General features: G+C 42.8%; 1 pseudogene; it reads left to right on the top strand.

The window, feature by feature from the left end:
- The window catches only part of LOC124026562, a 32,491-nt pseudogene extending 24,337 nt beyond the window's left edge, over positions 1-8,154 (top strand).
- Positions 8,155-10,080: the final 1,926 nt, after the last annotated feature.

Genomic DNA, 10,080 nt, shown 5'->3' with positions numbered 1-10,080 from the left:
CCCTACCCCCCCAGGTAGAATGTTGTCACTGAAAAGCCTAAGTCATCCAGGCCAAAATATGCTATTTGCAGCTTCACTGTAACATGTTGGTTTCTCATCCCCCTCTCTCCTCCCTCTCCTCACCACCCCTACACCCCCTCTCTCCTCCCTCTCCTCTCCTCTCCTCACCACCCCTTCACCCCTCTCTCCTCACCTCCCCTTCACCCCCTCTCTCCTCACCTCCCCTACACCCCCCTCTCCTCCCCCAGTATGGCTAGGCAGCGTGGTTTCCGTGGGACCTACTGTTTCCTGGTCCCCTACTTGGTCTGCTTCCTGTGGTGTGAGTTCTCTGTGGTGCTGCTCCAAAACTCTTCCCCGTGGGGCTCATCCGACCTGTGTTGGCTACTTCCTGTTCCTGTTTGCCTTGCCTGTGCTGGCCGTGGGGCTGGCTGCCATGGTCCTCATCCAGCTGGTCAAATGGTTCCTGGAGCTGGAGCTCACCAAGGTGATGATTGGTCGGCAGTTTTAAAGAGACATGCACGCAGTACATACAGTTTAAAAACACGATGGGGATTGTTTCTGTTGTGTTCCCAAATGGCGATACCATAACTTTATTGTTGTGTTCCCATGGCGATACCATAACTTTATTGTTGTGTTCCCATGGCGATACCATAACTTTATTGTTGTGTTCCCATGGCGATACCATAACTTTATTGTTGTGTTCCCATGGCGATACCATAACTTATTGCTGTGTTCCCATGGCGATACCATAACTTTATTGTTGTGTTCCCATGGCGATACCATAACTTATTGCTGTGTTCCCATGGCGATACCATAACTTTATTGTTGTGTTCCCATGGCGATACCATAACTTATTGTTGTGTTCCCATGGCGATACCATAACTTATTGTTGTGTTCCCATGGCGATACCATAACTTATTGTTGTGGTCCCATGGCGATACCATAACTTATTGTTGTGTTCCCATGGCGATACCATAACTTATTGTTGTGTTCCCATGGCGATACCATAACATTATTGTTGTGTTCCCATGGCGATACCATAACTTTATTGTCCATTTGCATTTGTTTCATTTAGTGAGGTCAGTTTACAAAATACACAAATCAACACACTATAATACCACAATGTCACTATAATACCACTATGATACCACTATAATACCACTATAATACTACTATGATACCACTATAATATCACTATAATACCACTATAATACCACTAATATCACTATGATACCACTATAATACCACTATAATGCCTCTATGATACCACTATAATACCACTATGATACCACTATGATACCACTATGATAGCACTATAATACCACTATAATACCACTATAACACCACTATAATACCACTATAATACCACTATAGTACCACTATAATACCACTATAATATCACTATAATACCACTATAACACCACTATAACACCACTATAACACCACTATAACACCACTATAACACCACTATAATACCACTATAGTACCACTATAATACCACTATAATACCACTATAATACCACTAATATCATTATAATACCACTAATATCATTATAATACCACTAATATCATTATAATACCACTATAATGTCACTATGTCACTATAATGTCACTACAATATCAGTATAATACCACTATAATACCACTGTCACTATAATACCACTATAATGTCACTATAATGTCACTACAATATCACTATAATACCACTATAATACCACTGTCACTATAATACTACTGTAATGCCACTATGCCACTATAATGCCACTATAATGTCACTATAATGTCACTATAATGCCACTATAATGCCCCTATAATACCACTATAATACCACTATAATGCCACTATAATGCCCAAATAATACCACTATAATGCCACTATGTCACTATAATACCTCTATAATGGCACTATAATACCACTATAACACCACTATAATGTCACTATAATGCCACTATGTCACTATGTCACTAAAATGCCACTATGTCACTACAATATCACTATAATACCACTATAATACCACTGTCACTATAATACCACTATGTCACTATAATGTCACTATAATGCCACTATGTCACTATGTCACTATAATGCCACTATGTCACTATAATGTCACTAAAATACCATTATGTCACTATAATGTCACTATAATGCCACTATGTCACTATCATGCCACTATGTCACTATAATACCACTATAATACCACTGTCACCATAATACCACTGTCACTATAATACTACTATAATGTCACTATAATGCCACTATAATGTCACTATGTCACTATAATACCACTATAATGTCCACATTGCGTTGGGTCAATAAAGTTTTGTTCTATAATTATCAGATGATTGTGACGCTGGCCGTGTGTGTGGTGCCAGTATAATACCACTATAATACCACTATAATGCCCCTATGATACCACTATAATGCCCCTATAATACCACTATAATACCACTATAATGCCACTATGTCACTATGTCACTATAATGTCACTACAATATCATTATAATACTACTGTAATGCCTCTATAATACCACTATAATACCACTATAATGCCCCTATAATGCCACTATAATACCACTAAAATACCACTATAATGCCACTATAATACCACTATAGCACCAATATAATACCACTATAATGTCCACATTGCGTTGGGTCAATAAAGTTTTTTGTTCTGTCAGATGATTGTGACGCTGGCCGTGTGTGCGGTGCCAGTGACACTGAGGCTGTGGACGCGCTTCAGCCTGTCTCTCATGGACGTGTTCCACTCCATGTCGCAACGCGGCGCCGTCAAGCTCATCCTGTGCTGCGTCACCATGGTGATGCTGTTCTTCTGGATGTACGTGTACCACTCTGAGGGACTGCAGGTAAAGAGGAAGAAGGGGGGAGGGGTTAATTCTATGAATATTCCAAAGGGGGAGGTGCCTTATGAATCCCTTAGGGTTTTCACTTTTCTCTTGTCTTTTTTTAAAACCCCTCATCACATTGTTTTGTATTTCCTTGTGTGCAAATAAATAATAACAGTCATTTAAAAATACATAAAAAGTTTTGGGGAGGAAAGCAAGACATAAAGTGAGCTCTAAAAGTATTGGGACAGTGACACATTTTAGATTTTTCTGACTCTGTACTCCAGCACTTCAGATTTGAAATACGCTAATATTATTTCAAGGTTAAAGGTCAGACTGGAATAAGGAATAAAAAGTGTAGTATTTGGTCCCATATTGCTAGAACCTGTGACTCTACAAACGTGTTGGATACATTTGCTGTTTGTTTATAGTTGTGTTTCAGATGATTTAGTGCCCAATAGAAATGAATGGGGAATAATGTATTGTGTCGTTTTGGAGTCACTTGTATTGTACATGAGAATAGAATATGTTTCCAAACACGTCTAGATGAATGTGGACGCTTCCATGATCTCAGATAATCCTGAATAAAATCCTGAATAATGATGAGAGAGAAAGTTACAGACACACAAACACCTACCCCCAAAACATGCTAACCTCTCACCATTACTGGAGAGGTTAGCATTTTAGGGGGGGGGGGGGGTAGGATATTTGTGTAACCATGGTAGCATCAACATTATTCACAAATCATTTAGGACTCTCCGTAACCATGGCAGCATCAACATTATTCGTACACTGTACTTGGCTTTGTACTGGATGGGATGGTAACTGGGGCTGTACTTGGCTTTGTACTGGATGGTAACTGGGGCTGTACTTGGCTTTGTACTGGATGGTAACTGGGGCTGTACTTGGCTTTGTACTGGATGGTAACGGGCTGTACTTGGCTTTGTACTGGATGGTAACTGGGGCTGTACTTGGCTTTGTACTGGATGGTAACTGGGGCTGTACTTGGCTTTGTACTGGATGGGATGGTAACTGGGGCTGTACTTGGCTTTGTACTGGATGGTAACTGGGGCTGTACTTGGCTTTGTACTGGATGGTAACTGGGGCTGTACTTGGCTTTGTACTGGATGGTAACTGGGGCTGTACTTGGCTTTGTACTGGATGGGATGGTAACTGGGGCTGTACTTGGCTTTGTACTGGATGGGATGGTAACTGGGGCTGTACTTGGCTTTGTACTGGATGGTAACTGGGGCTGTACTTGGCTTTGTACTGGATGGTAACTGGGGCTGTACTTGGCTTTGTACTGGATGGTAACTGGGGCTGTACTTGGCTTTGTACTGGATGGGATGGTAACTGGGGCTGTACTTGGCTTTGTACTGGATGGGATGGTAACTGAGGCTGTACTTGGCTTTGTACTGGATGGGATGTTAACTGGGGCTGTACTTGGCTTTGTACTGGATGGTAACTGGGGCTGTACTTGGCTTTGTACTGGATGGTAACTGGGGCTGTACTTGGCTTTGTACTGGATGGGATGGTAACTGGGGCTGTACTTGGCTTTGTACTGGATGGGATGGTAACTGAGGCTGTACTTGGCTTTGTACTGGATGGGATGGTAACTGGGGCTGTACTTGGCTTTGTACTGGATGGTAACTGGGGCTGTACTTGGCTTTGTACTGGATGGTAACTGGGGCTGTACTTGGCTTTGTACTGGATGGGATGGTAACTGGGGCTGGGGCTTTGTACTGGATGGGATGGTAACTGGGGCTGTACTTGGCTTTGTACTGGATGGTAACTGGGGCTGTACTTGGCTTTGTACTGGATGGGATGGTAACTGGGGCTGTACTTGGCTTTGTACTGGATGGGATGGTAACTGGGGCTGTACTTGGCTTTGTACTGGATGGGATGGTAACTGGGGCTGTACTTGGCTTTGTACTGGATGGTAACTGGGGCTGTACTTGGCTTTGTACTGGATGGGATGGTAACTGAGGCTGTACTTGGCTTTGTACTGGATGGTAACTGGGGCTGTACTTGGCTTTGTACTGGATGGTAACTGGGGCTGTACTTGGCTTTGTACTGGATGGTAACTGGGGCTGTACTTGGCTTTGTACTGGATGGTAACTGGGGCTGTACTTGGCTTTGTACTGGATGGGATGGTAACTGGGGCTGTACTTGGCTTTGTACTGGATGGGATGGTAACTGAGGCTGTACTTGGCTTTGTACTGGATGGGATGGTAACTGAGGCTGTACTTGGCTTTGTACTGGATGGTAACTGGGGCTGTACTTGGCTTTGTACTGGATGGTAACTGGGGCTGTACTTGGCTTTGTACTGGATGGTAACTGGGGCTGTACTTGGCTTTGTACTGGATGGGATGGTAACTGGGGCTGTACTTGGCTTTGTACTGGAAAGTGTGATGGCTAAATGCACTTCACTGATTTAAAAACGCATTAGGGCTGAGATCCCGTTAACGGGATTGATATGACAACAGCCAGTGAAAGTGCAGGGCGCCAAATTCAAACAACAGAAATGTCATAATTAAAATTCCTAAAACATACAAGTATCTTATACAATTTTAAAGGTAATCTTGTTGTTAATCCCACCACAGTGTCCGATTTCAAATAGGCTTTACAGTGAAAGCACCATTAAGTTAGGTCAGAGCTATGTCACAGAAAAACACAGCCACTTTTCCAGCCAGAGTGGAGTCACAAAAATCAGAAATAGAGATGGAATTGATCACTAACCTTTGATGATCTTCATCAGATGACACTCATAGGACTTCATGTTACACAATACATGTACAGTGGGGTAAAAAAGTATTTAGTCGGCCACCAATTGTGCAAGTTCTCCCACTTAAAAAGATGAGAGAGGCCTGTAATTTTCATCATCGGTACACTTCAACTATGACAGACAAAATAAGACAAAAATTACCAAAAAGTTATATTTTGGTTTCTTCTGACCATATGACATTCTCCCAATCTTCTTCTGGATCATCCAAATGCTCTCTAGCAAACTTCAGACGGGCCTGGACATGTACTGGCTTAAGCAGGGGGACACGTCTGGCACTGCAGGATTTGAGTCCCTGGCGGCATAGTGTGTTACTGATGGTAGGCTTTGTTACTTTGGTCCCAGCTCTCTGCAGGTCACTGGGATTTTTGCTCACCGTTCTTGTGATCATTTTGACCCCACGGGGTGTGATCTTACGTGGAGCCCCAGATCGAGGGAGATTATCAGTGGTCTTGTATGTCTTCCATTTCCTAATAATTGCTCCCACAGTTTATTTCTTCAAACCAAGCTGATTCAGTCTTCCCAGCCTGGTGCAGGTCTACAATTTTGTTTGATGATCTTCAACAGAATGCACTCCCAGGAATCCCAGTTCCACAATAAATGTTTGATTTGGTCGATAATGTCCATCATTTATGTCCAAATAGCTACTTTTGTCAGCGCGTTTGGTAAACAAATACAAAGACACAAAGGGCGTTCACTAGGAGCAGACGAAATGTCAAAAGAGTTCCGTTACAGTCCGTAGAAACATGTCAAACGAAGTATACAATCAATCTTTAGAATGTGTTTAACATCAACCTTCAATAATGTTCCAACCGGATAATTCCTTTGTCTTCAGAAAAGCAATGGAGAGCGAGCTACCTCTCATGTGAATGCGCGTGACCAGCTCATGGCACTCTGCCAGACCACTGACTCAAACAGCCCTTATGAGCCCCTCCTTTACAATAGAAGCCTCAAACACGGTTCTAAAGACTGTTGACATCTAGTGGAAGTCTTGGGAAGTGCAACGTGACCAATATCCCACTGTATCATCAATAGGGGCTGAATTGAAAATTGACCAACCTCAGATTTCCCACTTCCTGGTTGGATTTTTTCTCAGATTTCTCACTTCCTGGTTGGATTTTTTTCTCAGATTTTTGCCTGCCATTAGAGTTCTGTTATAATCACAGATATCATTCAAACAGTTTTAGAAACTTCAGAGTGTTTTCTATCCAAATATATTAATACCATGCATATATTAGCAACTGTTTACTCTGGGCACCTCTGGGCACCTTATTCATCCAAGCTACTCAATACTGCCCCCAGCCATAAGAAGTTAATTAAATGTCATATTTAATTTGTCCTATTTGATTTAATTACATATTTGATTTAATTTTATTTAACCTTTAGTTGTATTGAATGAAATGCAATGTTGATGTTTAGGGGTATAACTCTACGTTGACCTGGAGACAGTACGGGCAGCTGTGTGGTCCTCCTGCCTGGAAGGTGAAAGGTGTGGCTCAGACACAGATCTTCTGTACACACCTGGATGGACACCAGGTACATCACTTAAACACTCTGACACCAGGTACACTCTGACACCAGGTACATCACTTAAACACTCTGACACCAGGTACACTCTGACACCAGGTACACTCTGACACCAGGTACACTCTGACACCAGGTACTCTGACACCAGGTACACTCTGACACCAGGTACACTCTGACACCAGGTACACTCTGACACCAGGTACAGCACTTAAACACTCTGACACCAGGTACACTCTGACACCAGGTACATCACTTAAACACTCTGACACCAGGTACACTCTGACACCAGGTACACTCTGACACCAGGTACACTCTGACACCAGGTACATAACTTAAACACTCTGACACCAGGTACACTCTGACACCAGGTACACTCTGACACCAGGTACACTCTGACACCAGGTACATAACTTAAACACTCTGACACCAGGTACACTCTGACACCAGGTACATCACTTAAACACTCTGACACCAGGTACACTCTGACACCAGGTACACTCTGACACCAGGTACATCACTTAAACACTCTGACACCAGCTATACTGTATGTAAAGGGAATATTGTGCCATTTTCAACAAAACCTTTTACATTTCTTTATTTAAAAATAATTTCCAGGTGACGTGGACCGGGAGGTTCAGGCAGGTGCGTGTAGCGGAAACTGAAAACGGAGCCCAGTCCGTCATCAACCTGCTGCCGGTGTTCATGGGAGATTGGTTACGCTGTCTTTACGGGGAGACCTATCCTAAATGTGACCCGCTGCGGAACAACTCCACCAACACCTCCACATCCTCAACGGCAGACTCCAACACCCCCAACGCCACGGCAACCGTCGCTAATGCTAACCTCACCGCCGCCGACTACGCCAACGCCACAGTGAGTGGCGTTGCCGCGCCGACGGCCGTCCTCCTCCGGCAGCAGGAAGAGGAGGAGCTGTGTGTGATTAAGGCTTTGGCCAAACACACGTGTCACGTGAAGCGATCGACAGCTATGTGTTGGAGGTAAGAGATACAGGAAACGTTTACGTTTTTTTTTAGCCTGGCTTTTACATTGACATTTTTAGTCATTTAACAGATGCTCTTCTCCGGAGCGACTTACAGTATTGAGTGTATATTTTTGTAGTCCTTTTCGTACTGGTCACCCGCCGGAATCGAACTCACTTCCTGGTGTTGCAAGCACCATGTTCTACCTGTTGGGCCCCATGGGTCCGGGGCCTTTATTCAGTAATAGTTGTAGATATACTCTGTTCTACCCTCTGGGCCCCATGGGACCAGTAATAGTTGTAGATATACTCTGTTCTACCCGCTGGGCCCCACGGGACCAGTAATAGTTGTAGATATACTCTGTTCTACCCACTGGGCCCCAAGGGACCAGTAATAGTTGTAGATATACTCTGTTCTACGCTGGGCCCCAAGGGACCAGTAATAGTTGTAGATATACTCTGTTCTACCCTCTGGGCCCCATAGTTGTAGGTCCGGGGCCTTTAATCAGTAATAGTTAGTAACTTTAGTAATTTAGTTGTAGATATACTCTCTGTTTTATGATCTGTTATTTTTCTACTTTTACTTTTTTTTACTTCATTTTATTGTTTTAATGTAAAGTGTGATTTTAAAAAATATCTATTTTTATGTACGTTATTCAAATTTTGATTTGATTTGAGGTGGGCGTGGGTATGCCCGAGGAAGACGGGATTCCAGAGGACCGGGCCAGAGACATCAAACTGGTGGCCAGTCATGAGTTCAGACAGGTAAACCCTGTTCCTTTAGGTACTCACAGAACCCTGTTCCTTTAGGTACTCACAGAACCCTGTTCCTTTAGGTACTCACAGAACCCTGTTCCTTTAGGTACTCACAGAACCCTGTTCCTTTAGGTACTCACAGAACCCTGTTCCTTTGGGTACTCACAGAACCCTGTTCCTTTAGGTACTCACAGAACCCTGTTCCTTTAGGTACTCACAGAACCCTGTTCCTTTAGGTACTCACAGAACCCTGTTCCTCTAGGTACTCACAGAACCCTGTTCTAACGATGATCATTTTTAACCTATTGCTGTTGGTGTTGTCCAAAGCCATGTATTGACAGAGTTTGGCCTTTTCATAGTGCATAAACCTCACTGTCCTTACACTCTGTTGGTGTTGTCTAGGTGTTGCTGCCATTATGATTATCCTAAATGATGAAGCTGTTGGTGTTGTCTAGGTGTTGCTGCCATTATGATTATCCTAAATGATGAAGCTGTTGGTGTTGTCTAGGTGTTGCTGCCATTATGATTATCCTAAATGATTAAGCTGTTGGTGTTGTCTAGGTGTTGCTGCCATTATGATTATCCTAAACGGCTAAATGATAAAGCTGTTGGTGTTGTCTAGGTGTTGCTGCTATTATGATTATCCTAAACGGCTAAATGATGAAGCTGTTGGTGTTGTCTAGGTGTTGCTGCTATTATGATTATCCTAAACGGCTAAATGATGAAGCTGTTGGTGGTGTCTAGGTGTTGCTGCTATTATGATTATCCTAAATGATGAAGCTGTTGGTGTTGTCTAGGTGTTTCTGCCATTATGATTATCCTAAATGGCTAAATGATGAAGCTGTTGGTGTTGTCTAGGTGTTGCTGCTATTACGATTATCCTAAATGATGAAGCTGTTGGTGTTGTCTAGGTGTTGCTGCTATTATGATTATCCTAAATGATGAAGCTGTTGGTGTTGTCTAGGTGTTGCTGCTATTATGATTATCCTAAATGATGAAGCTGTTGGTGTTGTCTAGGTGTTGCTGCTATTATGATTATCCTAAATGATTAAGCTGTTGGTGGTGTCTAGGTGTTGCTGCTATTATGATTATCCTAAATGATGAAGCTGTTGGTGTTGTCTAGGTGTTGCTGCCATTATGATTATCCTAAATGATGAAGCTGTTGGTGTTGTCTAGGTGTTGCTGCTATTATG

Source organism: Oncorhynchus gorbuscha, unplaced genomic scaffold (genome assembly GCF_021184085.1).
Source record: "Oncorhynchus gorbuscha isolate QuinsamMale2020 ecotype Even-year unplaced genomic scaffold, OgorEven_v1.0 Un_scaffold_2775, whole genome shotgun sequence".
NCBI classification, from domain to species: Eukaryota; Metazoa; Chordata; class Actinopteri; order Salmoniformes; family Salmonidae; genus Oncorhynchus; species Oncorhynchus gorbuscha.
This window is presented reverse-complemented; position numbering and strand designations above follow the sequence as displayed.